This window comes from Notamacropus eugenii, chromosome 3 (assembly GCF_028372415.1).
Source record: "Notamacropus eugenii isolate mMacEug1 chromosome 3, mMacEug1.pri_v2, whole genome shotgun sequence".
In the NCBI taxonomy this organism is placed as follows: Eukaryota; Metazoa; Chordata; class Mammalia; order Diprotodontia; family Macropodidae; genus Notamacropus; species Notamacropus eugenii.
In genome coordinates this window covers 251,303,281-251,323,176 of record NC_092874.1, presented here as the reverse complement: position 1 = coordinate 251,323,176, position 19,896 = coordinate 251,303,281, and the positions used below count along the sequence as shown (strand labels likewise).

The 19,896-nt window shown below is 33.1% G+C and overlaps 1 long non-coding RNA gene across 1 annotated transcript in view; it reads left to right on the top strand.

The window, feature by feature from the left end:
- Positions 1–206: 206 nt before the first annotated feature.
- LOC140531501 (uncharacterized) overlaps positions 207–19,896 on the top strand; it is a 34,776-nt gene continuing 15,086 nt past the window's right edge. Inside the window, exons 1-2 of the long non-coding RNA XR_011976343.1 lie at positions 207–507; positions 17,298–17,376. This is a non-coding gene — a long non-coding RNA (uncharacterized lncRNA). The remainder of the gene's footprint in view (positions 508–17,297; positions 17,377–19,896) is intronic.

Sequence of the window (19,896 nt, the reverse complement as noted above, 5' to 3'; positions counted from 1 at the left end):
AAAGTGACATGATGTTCCACTTAGAGAATCTTTCAGACTCAGCTGATAAACAATTGAAAGAATATCTTCAGGAAAGTAAAAAGATATAAAATGAACTCACAAAAACCAATAGCAACCACACATTTTTATCTGCAGTAGAGAAAAAAATGAGTAGGAGGATATGTGACTTTGGGGAGCAACTGGTATCCTGCTATGTGCTTTCATCGGTCTTGTTCACCCTACCATTGTAAAGAGCCCCTGATAAGTTCATGGCATATTTTCATGGTTTGCTTTTAAAATTCAAGTTTTGAGTTGCAATTATGCCCCCTCTCCCAAAGTATAATATAAGTCCTTTGGGTTTAAACCCAAGTTTGAAAGTCTGTGATATGGCTTAGTGAGAAAATAAAGGTGTCAGTTGTACTTCATGCCAGAATTTCTGCAGCTGCTGTCAGTTTCAAGTTTAGTGTTAAGGAAATCAACATTATTATTTAGCACAATGTCCTCACACCACCACTGACATCGTGAAAGGTAAGATTCATATTTTTCAAAGTTTTTGTTTTAAGTATTTTATTTGCTGTACAATACTTATGATATTATAGATTTCATGCGTTATGAAAAGTGAATATTATCTGAAATTGATATTTTGTTTTGCTTTTAATTGAAGAAACCCAAAAGGTCACAGAATTCTAGGGAACTACTAGCAAGAAAAATGTTTTGTATGTTACAATTTTATATTGTATTCTGCATTTTATGAGTTATTTTATGGCTACTATATTAGGAAAAGTACATATTATCAGAAAGAATTACATTAAGAAAAATATGTTTTCAGTCATCTCTAGTGAAAGATTACAGTTTTTTTGGTGGTCATAGGAAACTCATCCCCTATTTCTTAAAGGCTCATTGTATCAACATTCATTTATTTTTTAACTTTTGTGCCATATTTTAGAAATGTTACTGCCATGAAATTTGAGGATTTACTGAATATTTTTGTTGTTGAATCATATTTCAGTTATGTCTGACTCTTCCTGATGCCATCTGGCCTTTTCTTGGCAAAGAAACTCGAGTGGTTTGCCATTCCCTTCTCAAGCTCATTTTATAGATGAGAAACTGAGGCAGGCAGGGTCACAAAGGTGACCTGGGTGACTTGTCCAGGGTCACAAAGTTAGTGTCTGAGACTGGATTTGAATTTAGAAAGATGAGCCTTCCTGATTCCAAGCCTAATGCTCTCTGCATTGTGCCGTCTACATTTGCATACATACATATACATATATGTATACATGTATACACACACATATGTATATGTGTATATATATTTATATATAAATATATTTATTATATAGCAAAGAACTGTGGGATGATTAAATGGATTATTGTATATGAATCTAAGAGAACATTGTCATGCCAAAATTTTGTCATTTGGGAAATGACAAAAGGGATATATTTTGAAAAACCTCAGAGAACATGTGTGAATTGGTGCCCATTGAAGTGAAGCAGAAAAAAAAAAAGAATTTTTTTAAATGACAAGAGTTTGAAGAAAAACAGCTATAAAAGGCACAAGAATTATGATTACCACAATGTCACAAATCATAACTCCAAAAGACACAATGAAGCATACTTTCTACCTCTTAGCTGAGTGGCAATATACTAAAGGCATAAGAATAACATGTCCATTTTCACATATGACCAATGTGTAGATTTACTTTGTATGACTATTCTTATTTTCTTACAGGAAGAGGTTTGTTTGTTTGTTCTTAAGGGAAGGAAAGGAAAGCTATCAGGGTATTTGTAGTAAAATGATAATAGTTTATAAAAAGGGAAGAAATGAAAGGTAAAAATCAATGGAATATAATAATCTTACATTTATAAATGACTGTATGGTTTGAAAAGCACTTTGCATATATTATCTCATTTATTTCTAATAGAAAGACCTATGAGGTAGGTGCTATTATAATCATTTTATAGATGAGGAAACTGAGTCTGAGGCAGCTAAAATTACTTGCACAGAATCACAAAACTCATATTGTAAGTTTGTTTTATTTTTTTTTTCAGGTAACAAAAAACTGCCTCACCCTCCAAGCCCTTACAATTATGAATGAAAATAATAAACAAACTCTCAGTTCCAAACGTGTATATTTAAGCAAAACAAATTTTTGCATTGCCTCGATAGTTAGATATAGCCTGTATGTGTGTGTATATGTATGTATGTATGTATGTATGCATACACATATATAATATCTGTATACATGTATGAATTTAATAGAGGCTTTGGTTTGTATTCATTGATATATTCAAAGATATATATATATATATATATATATATATATATATATACACTATATCTAATGTGTGTATACATGTGTTAGTGTATATACATGCATATACACTCTATCCATCTATCTATCTATCTATGTAGACATAGTGTGTGTGTATGTAATTCTGTATTCTGATTACTTGATGTCATTATGAGGAGGTATAATACTATATATTTCTGAAGCAAGATTCAAAGTCAGATCTTCCAGACTCTAAGTTCAGTGCTCTATCCATTACACAATCTTGAATAAAAGAGAATAGATGAGAGTTAAGTTTCAGACAGAGACACACAGAGTAGGATTGGATGAAACTGCCTTGACAATTTGTCATTTTTTAATTTATTGTTATGGTAAATGTTGTATGTTATTTTTGTTTCAAAGCGATATGTGGTAGAGATTCAGAGTTACATATCAGTATTCTTTTTCTGTTATATTTTTATAGTAAATGTTCATCTTTGTCAACTTCATAACAAAAAGAACATTTTTGAAAGAAAGATTGAGTGAAGCGTGAAGAAATATTCATTGCAACACTATAAATAAGGGTTTGCCATAGGCATATATTCATAAATGAAGAATCTGTGTTGTAAAGGAAATGAGGATGATAAAAATGGTTTGAGGTGAAGTGGACACCATATTTTCTTCAGGCAGTAAGTCAAGGTTCTCAATGAAGAAAGTCTCCACTCACACAAATTTCAACTTCCTTATGAATTAATATGGAAACCTCAAACACAATACTATGCTTGAACATGAACTAAATAAATTAGTATGGATGCCTTCTCTGCCTGACACTTAGAAAAGTTAATCCATCTACCCATCAGCAATTTAATATCAGAGAATATATTTGAACCAGGCAGATCTTCTTAAGTTCTAGTGCAGCACTCTCTCTACTGCATCATGATACCTGTCAATTTTGTAGTCCTATAAGTAAAGCATTGGCTTAGAAGGGCTGCCCTCATCCTTCAAACCTTTGATTCTATATTCCCATTTCTCACCCTCTCACAATCAGCCATTTCATAAAAAAATGCATACACCTCAAATTGTTTTTCTTTTCATCGTAAAAGAAACCATTACTCTGATGAGTTGAAAAGGCTGTCCCCTATGAGCTTCAATTCCCTCACTCAGAGATGTTTTGCATTATGTCTTGCTGTCGGTCATTTTTTTTCCAATAGTAATCTCCTATCAATTTCACCTCTCCTGTCAAATGATTTTTATGGCATCTGAGATTTATGGGGCAGCACCTGTTTGCCAGAGCAAAGCATCCATTTTGAAAACTGTTTACAGGCCTGAGATCCATCTCAATGTCATGCAAACCAAGATTACTCTCAGTGTTATTGAGTGGGAGCTGGAAGAGGTTGTGATTCAGTAGTGATTCTCTGTACATCATAAGCAAGTGACACAGCATGTTGGAAGAAAAGATAAATACCTTCTTTGAACAATGCCTAAATATTCTATATCAGGTAATAACAAGGAGGGATTCAGAAGTGTTTAAGATCTAAAACAAGGTAAAATAATATCAGTGAAATACAGAATTTCAGAATTGTAATGAATCTCAGAGGCCATACCACACCTGAAATATAAAGTCTGTCTACACCATCAACCAATCTTTACTTAAAGACTTCAATGAGCCTAGGAGATCACTCTTCCCAAGACAAATCATTCCCTTTGTGTATCATTCTGATCATGAGGATGTTTTTCCTTAAATCCAAACAAAAATCACATCTTTGAAACTGCTATCCATTGCTCCTAGTTTTTGTTTTCTTTTCTTTCTTTTGAAGGCAAAAATAAAACCAATTTACTGATTGTTCTCTCTAAGCCATTCAGATCCTTAAAGAAAGCTAAAATGTGTCTTTCCCACATCCACACCCTACCATGGTCTTTGTTTTTCTGGATTTCTCACTCTCAGACTCCCTATGAGGGGGAAGGAACTTTTAGCCTATTCTCCCACCTGACAATTATGGTAGCTGCTTGTATGAATCAGTGAGCTAATGCATCATCTAGGTGACCCTGAACAGGACCTGGGACAGCTCTCTTAGTTTCCTGCTTTGTGCCTCTGTTGAAGAATAAAGTTGATCAAATATTGATCATTAGAGAAGTATTTGTCAAGGCCACTACAATCTGGGGCACCACTGAGGGCATTTCTAATCAAATCAATCAGATACTGAATTTTTTTCTCCTGTAATTATTTATTTGAATAATATTAGATTTAATTGTGGTTTTTAATATGAAATCTACAATTTATAACTGGTTTATCATTTTAATTAAAATGTCCTCAGTAATACCCCAGATTGTATCTGAACAATTGATACTTCAAAAAGAACTGATTGGCAGGAGAAAATTTTTTTTTTTTTGCAAATGTATCTGTTTCAGAGAACATGAACATTACAAGGAGGATGAACTCAACTCATACGTTGTCTTGCTGAAAAATATAGATAAACCTTGGGGGAGTCACTGGAAAACTTTAAAACCAAAATAAGAATGTTATAGCAGGATAATCCTGATTCAGTCTAATCTGATGTTTTAGTTTTGAGATTGAAACAAAATGAGATATCCATAGACTATTTAACATTTAACAAAAGGAGGTTTACTTGAGCGAAACTCCCGTTATCCATGCTTATCATGGAAATTTGTGTGAAGTATGTCAGGTCTGAGAAATTCCTCACTCTGTGTCCCCGTGGTTTTTAAGTTTAGACAAATAGGAAGTTATATTATCGATTTGAGCCTTAGTCTTCTAGATGAGTCAAGTCCCAAAAATGGTTTCATCACTTGTATTATGTGCTTACTAGTTGTGTGTGTGTGTGTCTGTGTGTGTGTGTGTGTGTTTTTTAAGTTCTTTTCTAGTGGAGGAAATAAATAGCTCTCCTATTCTACTTTGTACATTAAATACCTTTCTCTTTCCTTTTGGGAAAATCTTGATGAATTAAACTAAAAATTTAAAAGTTCTCCTAGTACTCTGGAATAAAGATATAATAAACCAAAAAGTACAAGTAAAATATCCAAATTCCCATCTTTAGAAGTCAAGCTTATATGTAATATAACAATCCACATGAGCTCCTGCTAGAGCTCCTTAGTGTGAGAAGGCATCCACATCCCTTACCCCAAGCTCTAGCAGGTCTAATGTTACACTAGAATGCACAAAGGATTTCTGAATTAAGCAAACAAACAAAAAACTCCAGAGGAAAAATCATTCAACAATTCTTCAGAGAAACAATAAGCTGAAAAGATTTCCTAACATTGGAAACATATAATTTTATGTGTGCTTCAAGATGCATAAGTAGTCAGGATAGAACCCTGGACTTGGTATCTGTAAGACATGAGTTTGGAACCATCCTTGGACTTTTGCTCTGTGACTTTGGGCAAGTCACTAGTCTCTTTCAACCTCAATTTCTGCATCTGTAAAATGGCAATGAGAATAAGACCTACTTCCCAGAATTGTTGTAAGGACCAGAAGAAATAATATAAGTAAAGTGTTTTTAAAGTCTAAAAGTCATAAAAATAATAATAATTACTATCATCATCATCATTGTTTACAAAGCATTTTACATACATCTTATGTCATACTTAACACAAACTTATTAGTTAAGAAATTTAGATGTTACTTATCCCAATTTTAAAAGGTTGAATCTCTGCCTCAGACAGATTGAATGACATGGTCAGTAATGCCAACCAAATATGGAGCTGAGCCAGAAGTTCTAGGTTCAAGTTCAGAATTCTTTCTACTACTCTAAACATTTAATCGGCAGTGATAGAGTAACATCCTTGGAAGGTTTCAAGGGGAATTTGTCAGTCAAAGGTACAATTTGTTCTTCACCACCTCTCTTTTTCTGGTATTCTCTTACTCTTCTACCTAGGGTGAACAAAAATTAATGTAGAAATCAGTAGACCATTTTTTTCCCATTAAAGGCCCAGTGATTGCTCTATTTCAAAGATGAGAAAAAGGAAAGATTGTGTGAAGGAGAGAAGGGGAAAGGAAGGGAAGGAGGGAATGAAAGAAGGAAAAACTGTATAAGTGAAAGTAGTAGTGATAGTCAGAGGCAGAACTAATGATTCTCTTTTTCTTTTTTCTTCTGCTCCAATAGCCATTTATTAAGTGGACATGACCCAGTTTAATGAATGAGATCCCAGATCTTATTTATGATTTTAGATGCTACCTTCCTTCAGGGCCTTAGTTTTATAGTGCTTGATACCCAAATGGTACAGAAGAGGCCAAAGAAAATATAGCATTTCATTGATGGATAGACTTATATCTTGACCTTCGAAGAGTACCTTTATTTTTCCAGTAGAAGATGCCCCAAAATGGGCAAAGTTGATGATTATTCAATTTTGACAAGGCAACAGAAAGTTGATAGGGTCATCCATTGATCAAGTGCTCAAAGGCCTACTAACCAAGTGCTACAGGCCCATTTCCCCAACAAAAGGATGATAAGGGTGAAGGGATAATCAAAAAATAGTTGAGAGATTTTCCATATCACTGACTCTTCTCCACACTGGGCTTAGTCACCTATTCATCCAGAAAAAAAGAGTGATGGTCCTCTAGTTAACTTCCTATAGTTAAGCATATGAACTTCATAACAAATAAGTAAAAATATTTAAGGGGTCTATTATAAGAAATAACTTTTCTAACATCCCTAAATATGTAACATATATTAAGAGATGCAGTTTCTGTATTAATATTAGTTGACAGGCTGAGTAAATGTATCTTGATAGAGAAATATAATACTAAAATTTACTAACAATGGCTATACTTATGGAATCACAGTGAACTAATTAATACTGATTAGAGATACGTTTGGAACAAAATAGATAAATAAATAAATACATCATTTCTCAGAATATTATAGTAGTAGCACTTTTTTTGCTCCTGGATCTACTTGTATTCTTGAACTGACTCTACAAAAACAGATCTCAACGTGTCTACTGTCTATTATTTGGCAGGTAAGTCCTTGGATGTTGCCTGAGCCACCAAGAAATTTACTAACAATGGCTATACTTATGGAATCACAGTGAACTAATTAATACTAATTGGAGATAAGTTTGGAACAAAATAGATAAATAAATAAATACATCATTTCTCATGAAAATCAAGCTAACAGCTTGCAAAAGGAGACCCCAAAAATACTGAAGAAAATAACACCTTAAAAAAATAGACTAACTCAAATGGCAAAAGACATACAAAAAGCCAACAAGGAGAAGAATGTCTTTAAAAGTGTAATTGGCAAAATAGAAGAGGAAGTCCAAAAGCTCATTGAAGAAAATAATTCCATCAAAATTAGAATGGAGCAAATGAAAGCTAATGACTTTATGAAAAATCAAGATATTATAAAACAAAACCAAAAGAATGAAAAAAAAAAGAAGACAATGTAAAATATCTCATTGGAAAAACCACTGACCTGGAAAATAGATCCAGGAGAGATAATTTTAAAATTTTTGGACTACCTGAAAGACATGATTAAAAAAAAAAAAAGAGCCTAGACATCTTCTTTTAAGAAATTATCAAGGAAAACTTCCCTGATATTCTAGAATCAGAGGTTAAATAGAAATGGAAAGAATCCATAGATTGCCTCTGGAAAAAGATCCCAAAAGGAAAACTCCTTTATATTTTAGCCACATTCCAGAGTTCCCAGGTCAAGGAGAAAATATTGCAAGCATCCAGCAAGAAACAATTTGAGTATTGTGGAAATACAATCTGAATGACACAAGATTAGCAGCTTCCATATCAAGGGATCAAAGGGCTTGAAATATGATATTCTAGAGGTCAGAGGAGCTAGGATTAAAACCAAGAATCATCTACCCAGCAAAACTGAATCTAATACTTCAGGCAAAAAAGGAACATTCAATGAAATACAGTACTTTCAAGCATTCTTGATGCAAAGACCAGAGCTGAATAGACAATTTGACTTTCAAATACAAGAATCAAGAGAATCATGAAAAGATAAACAGGAAAGAGAAATCATGAGAGACTTATTAAAGTTGAACTGTTTACATTCCTACATGAAAAGATGATATTAACAACTCACGAGACTTTTCTCAGTATTAGGGTAGTTGGAGTTAATAGATGAATAGATAGATAGAGAGCATAGAATGAGTTGAATATGAAGGGATATATCTAAAAAATAAAATGAAGGAGTAAGAGAGGAATATATTCAGAGAAGTAGAAAGGGAGAGATAGAATGGGATAAATTATCTCACATAAAAGATGCATGAAAAAGGTTTCACAGTAGAGGCAAAGGGGGGGAAGTGAGAAGGTATGAGAGAACCTTAGCCTCCTTGGATTTGGCTTAAGGAGGAAACAACATACCCACTCAATTGGGTATCATACCCTACAGGAAGGTAGAGGGGAGATATAATTAGTTGATATGAAGGGGGCAGTGATAGAAGGGAGGGCTGATTGTGGGAGGGAGTAGTCAGAAGCAAATGCTTTAGAAAAGAGAGAGTTAAAGGAGAAAATAGAATAATTGGGGGGTGGGATAGGTTGGAAGGAAATATTGTTGGTCTTTTACAACGAGACTATTATGCTGTTTCTTATAACTACACAGGCATCTATATTGAATTGTTTGCCTTCTCAATAGGGATGGGTGGAGAGGGAAGAAATGAGAGAATTTTGAATTCAAAGTTTTAAAAATAAATGTTAAAAAATTATTTTTACATGCAACTGGAAAATAAGATATACAGGAATGGGGTATAGAAATCTATCTTGCCCTTCAAGAAAGTAGAGAGGAAGGGGATAGGAGGAGGGGAGGATAATAAAAGGGAGAGCTGACTGGGGGAAAAGGTAATCAGAATGCATGCCATCTTGGGGTGGGGGAGGGGAAAGATGGGGAGAAAATTTGTAACTCAAAATCTTGTGGACATGAATGTTGAAAACCAAAAACAAGCAATTTTTTAAAAATATGCATTCATATTAAACATTTAGGATTAGATTTAGAATCATTAGTTATGTTGTAAAGAATTAGATCCAATGGGAGAAACCACAAGCAAGATGAGACTCAGAGAGACAGAGACAGAGAGATTGAGAGATCAAATAGTATGTTTCGACCTTCATTCAGACTCCATAGTTCTTTTTCTGCATGCAGATGGTGTTTTGTATCATGGGTCTTTTTGAATTGTATTAGATTCTAGCATTGCTGAGAATACCCAAGTCTATCAAAATTGGTCATCACATAATATTGCTGTTACTGTGCATAATGTTTTCCTGGTTCTGCTTACTTAACTCAGCATCAGTTCATATAAGTCTTTCCAGGTTTTTCTGAAGTCTGCCTGCTCATTATTTCTTATGGATCAATAGTATTTCATCTCATTCTTATACCACAACTTGTTCACTCATTCCCCAATTGATGAACCTCACCTTAATTTCCAATTCTTGGCCACCATAAAAGGAGCTGCTACATATGTTTTTGCTTATGTGGGTCCTTTTTTCATTTTTATGAACTCTTTTGGATATAGACCTAGAAGTGGTATAACTAGGTCAAAGGATATCTACAATTTTATAGCCTTATAGGCATAATTCCAAATTGCCTTCCAGAATGGTTTTATCAGTTCACAACTCCACCAACTGTACATCAGTGTTCCAATTTTCTCACATCTTCTTGAACATTTATCATTTTCTTGTTTTGTCATGTTAGCCAGTCTGATACGTGTGATGTGGTATATCAGAGTTGTTTTGATTTTTATTTCTCTAATCAATAGCAATTCAGAACATTCTTACATAACAATAGCTTTAATTTCATCTGAAAACTGCCTGTTCATATACTTTGACCACTTATCAATTGGGGAATGATTTGTATTCTTATAAATTTGACTCAGTTCTCTATATATCTTAGAAATGAAGCCTAAGATTTCTCTTTCTATAACATAGCTCACCTTATTAAGAAAAAGTTTATCTCTGAGCCAGAACCAAAGAAATCATTTCAGTGTCAGATATAAGTACCTTAATACTGAAAATGACTTACCTGTATTCTTATCAACTGATTTAGCCCTCACTCGGTTGCTGATCTGTCACTCCCTTAGATGGCTACTGGTATGATTAATTAGTAATTCTTTCCCCATGCAATGCTCAAGGATTAGAAGAGTCAGACCCAGCACTGATGCCATTTCTCTCGATCTGCATTGGTACGATTTCTTTTATTTTACAGAAAGCTTTCTGTAATCACATGCCTTAGCAAAGACTAATTAAAACCACTGAAGAAAACATGATCAGTCAGTGAAAGTACAGAATAAATCTAAAGAGAAAAATTCATTTAAATGTTCTACCTTTCAATAATCAAAAGATTTTCCCAGATAGATAAAGAAAATCTCTCACTAAAAATCACTAGCTGGACATAGGATGACGCTATCTTGATGTTACCACCTTTGAAGTATACTCAAGTATATATATATAAAAAGAATTATTTTTCAATATGAACATGGCCACATCTTTAAGGCCTGTCTCTAGACAGTCAGAATCAAGGACTGGGCATTCTAAAAGGACTGCCGGATTAACTGAATGTATGCTGTACTCTGAAGTCTTCTGGAAGGGTACCCGTGGTGATTTCTCAAAATGACTTTCAAATTGACAAGTGTGGTAGGACTATGTGTCCAGTTATCAAATGTAAGTCTGGGATGGAAAGGAAAAGCTACTTGCAACCATTTCTTTTGAGTAAAAAGTAGTTTATGAAATGTGATATTGACCTCCAACAAATATTTAGGTTGGAAAACTTAACTTTGACACACTATCACTGTACCTTTCAGGGTTCTCAAACCATCATTCTCCAGACTGAATACCGCAGAGGATCTGTGAATTCCCTGATGTGGGTTTAGTCATTGAGATCACAGCCCATACATGACTACACATTCTGTGTTACTCTTATTCATGCCTTCCCATAAGTTCACCATAGGATCCAGTATGATGGGGACCTCTTGAGTTCTCTTGACACCAAGTAAATACCAATGAAACATGTTTACTGTTCATTATTTAGTATTCTCTCATTCCTGTCACTTAAATATATGTATATATTTACATGAATGCATTTTTGGTCTAAAAATTGTGGTTTTGTAAGTGTATGTTAGTCATCCCCCCAAAAAAAAATTTACAGAAAATCTTAGTAAATATAGATCTACTACTGATCTACAACTTGTGCTTTCAATGGGTTGCCTGGAGTTAACTAAAAGTTAAGGGAATTACCTGAAGATGCATTTCTATTATGCTTTGGTGGGAGTCAGATTTTGAATGCTGATCTTAATTCAGAGGCTAGCTCTCTATTTACTAAGCACACACATATCACACGCACACAGACACACACACAGACACACACACACAAACATACACTCATACTTAGGGTATGAATTACAAGTAAATGGTGTACACTGATTATTAAGTGGCTAAACCAAGTATGGCACAAAGAATATAATGGAATTTCATTATATTCTAAGAAATAGCAACTATGACAAACACAGATAAGCAAGAAAAGATTTACATGGACTGATGTCGAGTGAAGTAAGTAGAACCAAAAAAAAAAAAAAAAGATACAGAGAGACAGAGATAGAGACACAGAGAGAAAAAGAAAAAAAAGGAAGAAAGAAAAGAAGGAAAGGGAAGGAAGGAAAGAAAGAAGTTAGGAAGGAAGAAAGGGAGAAAGAGAAAAATCAAGTTTGACTCCAAGGCTATGAATTTGAACAACCAAAATTTTGGTGGTGCCGTCAATAGAAATGGGGAGATATAATTAGTTGATATGAAGCATGTTGAATTTGAGATGCCTATGGGATATGGGTACATGATCAAGGTTGAATTTAGGATGAATATATGGATGTGAGAGTTATCTCCCTAGAAGTTATCATTGAAGCCATTGAGGTGATATGGCTATCAAGAATGAGAAAGTGAAGACAGAATAGAAGAGATCTCAGGACTGAGACCTAGGGAACTCCCACGTTTTGACCAAGAAGAAACAGTACAATGTGAAGGTGGAGCAGTGAAAAAGTATGGTGTCCCAAAAGTCAACAAGGAGAAAGTATAGAGGAGAATGGGTAAAATTATGTAAATAGAAAAACTGGAGAGAAGGATAAAAACTGAGACAAGGAAAATGGATTTAGTGGTACAGCTAGTAATCATTTGCAACTTTGGAAAGAATTACTACTAAAAATGTTGGAGCTACAAGCCAGATTGAAAGGGATGGAAAAGTGAGTTAGATGAGGAATTAATGAGCAAAGATAATCCTTTCTAGGAATTTATCTGTAATAAGTAGTTGTAGAGACAGCAGATAAGAGCCTATTAGAATTTCAGGGTTACATAAGGGTACCAAAAAGTTAGGGGATGCTTTGTTGTTTGTGGTGATGAGAAAAGAGTGAAAGAACAAGGAAAGATTTACAATGAGATAGAAAGAGGTCCTGGAAAATATGGGCATGGATGGAACACAAAGGACAAGGTGAATAGATCACTGAATTGTGTATTAGAACACTGTTCAGTCATTTCTGACTCTTTGTGACCCCATCTGGAATTTTCTTGGCCAAGATAATGAAGTTGTTTGCCATTTCCTTTTCCAGATCATTTTACAAATGAAGAAACGGAGGTGAACAGGGCTAAGAGACTTACTGAGGGTCACACAGCTACCAAGTATCTGACACCAGATTTTACCTCAATGAGACCTCCTGATTTCAGATCAGGCACTCTATCCACTGCACCATCTAGCTGTCCAGGAATTAGAAAGATCTGAGTTCAAAGACTATCTCATACTATCTGTGTGACTCTGAACAAGTAATTTAAGTATTCTTTGCCTAGTTTTCTTCAGCTATACTCATGGGCATAATGGCAGTTCATTCACAGAGTTCTAGTAAAGATCGTACGAGATAATCTATGGAAAATTCTTTGTAAATGTTGAAGTGCTATATAAATGCTAGTTGTTACTGTTAAGATTATTAGTGTTCTATTGGCACTTCCAATCAAGGATGAAAATTAGAGTCTGATTAATTTCCGTTTCACTATTATACTATCATGTAAAATCAAATTAAGATTACAACAATACAGGTCAAGAGGGTAGGAATTATCATCTGGCACTCATTTATTTTTAATTATTAGCCATTAAAATGGACAATTATGGCACTTGTAAACTCATATTTAATATCATGGCTAGTTACAAAAGGTTAACCATGGAAGAAAAAGGTGAAACAATAAGGTTGTGCATGAATAGAATAGTTCAGTTTATGTTTGGTGCTTCTGAGAAACCATCTACAAAGATAATGAATTTAGGAGAGGGTTCTTTGATAAAGTGATTTTTGATCCTTTAGTGGATATTTGTCATCATCTCCTGTATTTAAAAAATTGCAGGAGAGTGATAGTTTCTGATCATTGACAATTGAATTCAAAGTTATGATTTTATCTGAAGCTATAGCTAAATGTGGTTATGGCAAAATTCCTTTAGGTTAAAAAAATAACTAAAATCTAGAAGGACTAAGGCATAGAATATCATTATTTTACAAATGGTTTCAGATATGACTGTATAATATTACCATGCATAATAAGATCTATTATGGAGCTAATTAATTCCAGTTATTATCCTGGATTTATTTGGCAAGAATGTGCCTCAGAGAAAGCAAACCTCAGATTCCCAAAACCACTCCTCTAATTTCCTCCTGTTATCAATCATTATTTTGCTCATCCCACCTTCATACTATTACTCCCGTTTAGGAGAGAAAGACAGAATGGACTCAATTCTACCTGCCCTTTATTGATTTCTAGGCTAGGGAAAACATTTGTTATAGGCTCATATATTTGAAAATAGAGGAACATTAGAGGAAATCTAATCCACTCCCTTCATTTTAAAAGTCAAGAAATGAAAGCATAAGATGACTTGCCTAAGGTCAAACAGGTAGAAAGTAGAAGAACTACTATTTGAACCTTTTGCCCTCAAAAAATTCAATTTTCTGATGGCATCAGGTGCAGACCAGACTGTATCTTTCAACAGGCCATTCTGTCCTCATCCACCATACCTCAGTGACTTCATTGATAGAACAAACCCTCTCACCAGTATAATTATCTATCAAAGACAGCAGACTACTTATTAGATACTGATATGTAGTAAAGGATAAATTTTATAATCTTCATGGTTCTTGGAAAATGGAGGTGAGAAAATGCTGATTAGGTGATGAGAAGAGAAATCTAAGCTCAGAAAGTTGCATGCAACTGCAAGATGGAAAACCTAGGTCAGTGAATCAGAAGAATGAAAAAAGTAAAGTGTAATAATAATTTCAAAATGTGGATAAGTCATGGGCAACTAAAACTGATAATGCCTTCAAAAAGAGCATAAAAGGAAAAACAAAAATTTATGTTATAATGTATATGTACACATATATACATATATTTTAAAAGGATTAAAAGTTTCACATGATAAATTTGCAATTTCATGTGCAAAGATCTTTTTTTATTATACTGTTATGGAAGTGCTTGAAATTTAATTTATCCATAAATTAAAAATAAAATAAATTAAAATTAAAAAAATATATCCTGGTCTTTGCTTCTCTTGAGACTTAAAAGGTACTTGATTTAACCAAACCTCTTAAGTGGATAGACATTATTAAAAAGGCCTATGTCTTCATTAATCTACCCATCATCACAGTCCTAGATTATTAGAGATGAATGAATCTATAATAGTTCATCTCAGTCTATATAGAGTCATCCAGTTAACATACACTATCAAGTGCTTCCTGCATTCAAGATTATTGTCACACAATGAATACCAGAGATGAAAGTCAAACTTTGATTTTCTTAATCTTGAGTTTCATTTTTAGTAGTTTCAGCAACACTATTCTTAAATTTGACTCAGTTGTAGGATACAGACACACAAAGAGTAAGAGATAATACTTGAAAGGCTAGGTGGTTGATACAATATAGTCTTGATTCCCAATTAGCTAACCCAGAAGAATAAAGAGTTTAGACTTTAATGGGTAAGTGACAGAGAGAAATAAGTGAATTTATGTAAATAAATGAAATAATGAAAAGATAATGAGGTCGATCACTGGTAGGAAGGTCATTGAGATTGGAATCAGAAACCCTGGAATGAAATTTCAGCTCGGTCCCATATACATCCATGTGATTATAGACCGTAAGATCAGTAATTTACTTGTACAGATAGTGTGTACTCTTCCAGTTGATCTCCTTGAAGACAGCATGCTTCATTTTGCCTTTTTATGCTAACACTTAAATATCTTGCATATAAGTAGGTATTTACTAAGTGTCTGTTGAGTTGAACATTCCTGACTTATTAGTCATTTGACCTTTGTGTAATGAAGAATTTGCTACCTTCCAAAAAAACCTATACAATTTAGCAGTACTCTAATTGTTAGGAAGGGGCCTAAGAGGTAATGTAGTCCAATTCCCTGGTTTTACAAACAAGGAAACTGAGGCACAGATAGGTTAAGTGATAGTTTAAAATTATATACAGGTCATTGGTCATAAGTGGCAAAGCCAGGATTCAAATCTAAAATAACTTACCTGAAATGCCATATTTATTCCACTCTAACATGCTGCCTATCATTTGAAGTATCTGAGTCTTGACTTCCCCATCTCCAAAATGAGAATAGTATTTGAATTATTTCATTTAGAAACTTTAAATTTCTTTGTTTTTGTTTTCTTTTTTTCCTTATGCATTTTTTAATGATTTGAGATATAGTGTAAAGAACACTGGATTTAGAGACAGGAGACCACAAATTGGTTTGGCAGTCTTCCTCTGATTCTGACTGGGTCTGTATCTTTGGGCACAATCATGGATCTTCTCTGATGGTTTCTGAATAAAAGTCATGATTACTAGTGGCCAACATGGAATTTATCAAGACAAGTCATTTCAGAATAACTTCATTTAAATTTTTATAGAGTAAACAGACTTTTCATAGTCCAAGTCCTCTCTAACTTTCTAGTCTTCTTATACATTAGACTCCTCATTAAACTCTATGGTCCAACCCTATTCTTCTATTTTCGTTTTTAATATGCAAAGTTCCATTTTCCTCTCAACTTTTGGACTGACTTTCTCTCATTTCTAAAATATTTTTCCCTTTGCCTCTGCCTCATGGACTTCTTGGATTCCTTCAAGACTCAGTTCAAATACCAGCTTCTGCAGGAATTTATTTCTGATTCCTCCAGCTATAAGTACCTTCTCTTGAAAGGCTATGTTCATCTATTCTAAATGTATTTTGTATGTACCTAGCTATTTACATTCTATCTCCTCAAAAAGAATGTAAACTTCCTGAGGCCAAGGACTTTTCTTTCTTTGCATCCTCAGCACTTAGCACAGTGCCTGGTACATACTATGTACTTAATAATGATTGTTAAGTAATTGTCAGATACAGTTAACATTTATACATGATACACCTGGATTTCATCAAGGATTTTCTTCATTCACTCATTCATTCAATCATTCATTTTTGTGTTTTATGGATGCATTTTAAAATATCTGTCATAGATGTTGATTGAACAGCAATAAAAATTTCAACAGAGGCAAGAAGGAAAGGGAAAATTCTACATTAATGAGCTCTACTTTGAAGAAGGGCTGGAGGAAAGAATGGACATTTAGGAAATAAGCTTTAGCAAGAAAGTTATGTATCTTTATACTAAATCCCACTATGAAACAGGGAGTCATCAGTTACCTGCTAAGTCACTGCTCAGGGAATATAGAATAAAGTTGATATTAGGCCACCCAGACCAGGGTTACAGAGCATTTCATACTATATTCAAGTCTTTCCATCTAAAAGTGCATTCCTACTGATGCAAAGTGAAATGAGTAGAATGAGGAAAAAACTGTATACAATATCAGCAACATTATGTGATGATCAGCTATGAATGACTCAGATCTTCTCAGCCACCCAGTGATCTAAGAGAAGTACAGAGAATTCATGAAGGAAAATGCTACCCATGTACAACTAAAGAATTGTTGGACTCTGAACTCATATCAAAGGATATTTTCTTTCACTTTATTCTTTCATTTATTTTCCTTTTCATCTGTTTCTTCTTCCACAACTAGAACTAATTTGGAAATATGTTTTATATGATAGCACACATATCAAACTGCATACCATTTTCAGAAGAGTGAAAGGGAAGGAGAGAGGGAGAAAAATTGGAGCTCAAAATCTTGTAAGTATGAATGGTAAAAATTTTATTGATATGTAATTGGGGAAAATGAAATACTATTAAAAATTTTAAAGCAAGAAAAAAATAGATAAAATTGCATTCTTAGAATTCTTAAAGTTGAAAAGTGATCAAGAATGGGGGGAAGATGGATAAAAATAAAACTTCCTGTAAATTTGAATGTAAGTACAGAGTTTTGCAAATTTCAAAATTGTTGTTATAATTATTTTGAAGGAGTTTTCCAAGTACATATTGTTGAGGAAGGTAAACAGATGAAGTTGAGTGGGAAAGGATGATTAGCTATTCTACTCTTGTCTCATCTGGAAGGGTGAACAAAAGAAAGAATAATACCAAAAGTAAAAGCAAAGAACTTAGAAATTAGGTAGGTTAATCTAAAGGAGTGTTGGGAGGAAAGATTATAATCAGATTGGTATAAGCAAAATAAATTTCAAAACCTAAATGCTAATTTAAAAGGGGAGATGTGCTTAATGGAATTTTTTTAAGTACATAAACTTACTAAATTTAATTCTAGAAGTCAATGAATTAAATTCTGTAATGAAAAGTAAGATAATTTGAAGAAAGGATAGGGAACAAAAATTCAATAATTTTACAAATAGATAAAACATTAAAGTATGTAGCACATAAAGAATTAAATGAAATAGAATATAATCCATTATGCTTCAGAGAAATCTAAAGTCAGGACAGCAACAGTAAATCATACAAAGTAAGTAAAAATGGCTAAAATGACAAACTATATTATGCTTCCAGGCAACAAAAATAATTAAAATAAATATGTTTTATGTATATGTGCAAAATGGTTGTTCACTTTAAATCTTAAAGGAAGGAATTAGAAGAACTGTAGAAAGATATTGATAGTAGCACCATAATAATAGAAGACTTGATATTCCTATTTCAGAGTTACATAAATTGAACAACAACAACAAAAATTAACCAATGAGAAAATGTTGAACTGAACAAACTATTGCATGAACTGGATTTGGCTAATTTATAGACACTTCTTAACAGCAGCATTTAAAAATAATTATAATCCTAAGCACCTGAAAAAGCTTTTACCAAACCTGATGATGGGCTAGGAAAAATGGAGGTAATGGAGATTGAAAAAAATGAATGAACTGAAGAACAAAAACTTGAAATCATAAATAATTATATTAAAGATAATAATAAAATTGAAACAGCATATCAAACCTGTTACACATCTAAAGATATATGTGAATAAAATTATATCTGTCTCAACAGTTAAACAAAATAAATGAGATCATAAATGAATTGAATATATGATTATGAAGACTAGGAAATAAATCCATAATCCTAAAACATGTAGTAAATTTGGAAAATTAACAATATTAAAAAGAAACATTGAGTTGCATCTTTGAGAGATTAACAGAGTCAATAGGCTGTTAGTCAATTTGATTAAGAGTAAGAAAATCAAATTACATTTTTAAAAAATCATATGAAAAATTATAAGCAGTAAAGAATTGTTTTTAAATTATCGGAAACTACTATAAAACACTATTGTGTGCCAGTAAAACTGAGGATTCAAAGAAACTAATGAATGCCTAATCATATATAAAATATTCAAGCTAGAATTGTAGATATTAATCAACCAAACTGTGAAAAAAGATATCAAAGAATCCATAAATGATCTGCCAATGGGATGATTGAGATGTAGGGAGGTGGGATAACCAGGAGGGTTTAAAAATGAATTACATCAAATATTTAAATAACAATTAACAATTTGGTCTATAAAATTCTTCTAAAACTAGGAACAAAAAGCACTATACAAAATTCACTTTATAAGAAAAATATGGTCCTGACACCCAGAGTAGGAGAAGAAACAAAGGGATAAATGTACAGAGTAATTTCATCCATAAATATTGATGGAAAAATTTTAGATAAAATGCTTCCAAGGATACTACAATAGAATATGCTGAAAATAATTCACTATGAACAAATCAAATTTGTTCCAACAATGCAAGATTCATTCATCATCAGGAAAATAATTGTCAAAACAAATTGTGCAAGCAACAAATATAACAAAAATATTATTTCAATAGGTGTAGAATATGCCTTTGACAAAATACTCATTTAATTTTAAATCATATATTAAAACAAAGAATGGACATTGTTTTAACTAAGGAACACTAGATAGTTTCTCAGTACAAATAAGGGAGAAGACAGAATTACTTCCCTCTCCATAATTACTTCATGTAGTTCTAGAAATGACAATTTTGTCAATAAACTAAAAGACTAAAATGAAAAGTAAAGTTTTTATAATCTGGAAAGATACGAAATGAGGGTGCTAATGGCATCAACAAAGTAGCAAGATATAAACTCAATCTATAAAATTATTAGCAACTTTTATATATGAATGTCAAAAAACAGAAAGAAGTAATAACCTGATAAATTCAACTCACTGTAACCATAGGATGCATAAAATATCTTGAGGTTAAGCAACCAAGAAATAGAGAAACACTCAATTAATGTAAATGCAAGTAGAAAATGCCA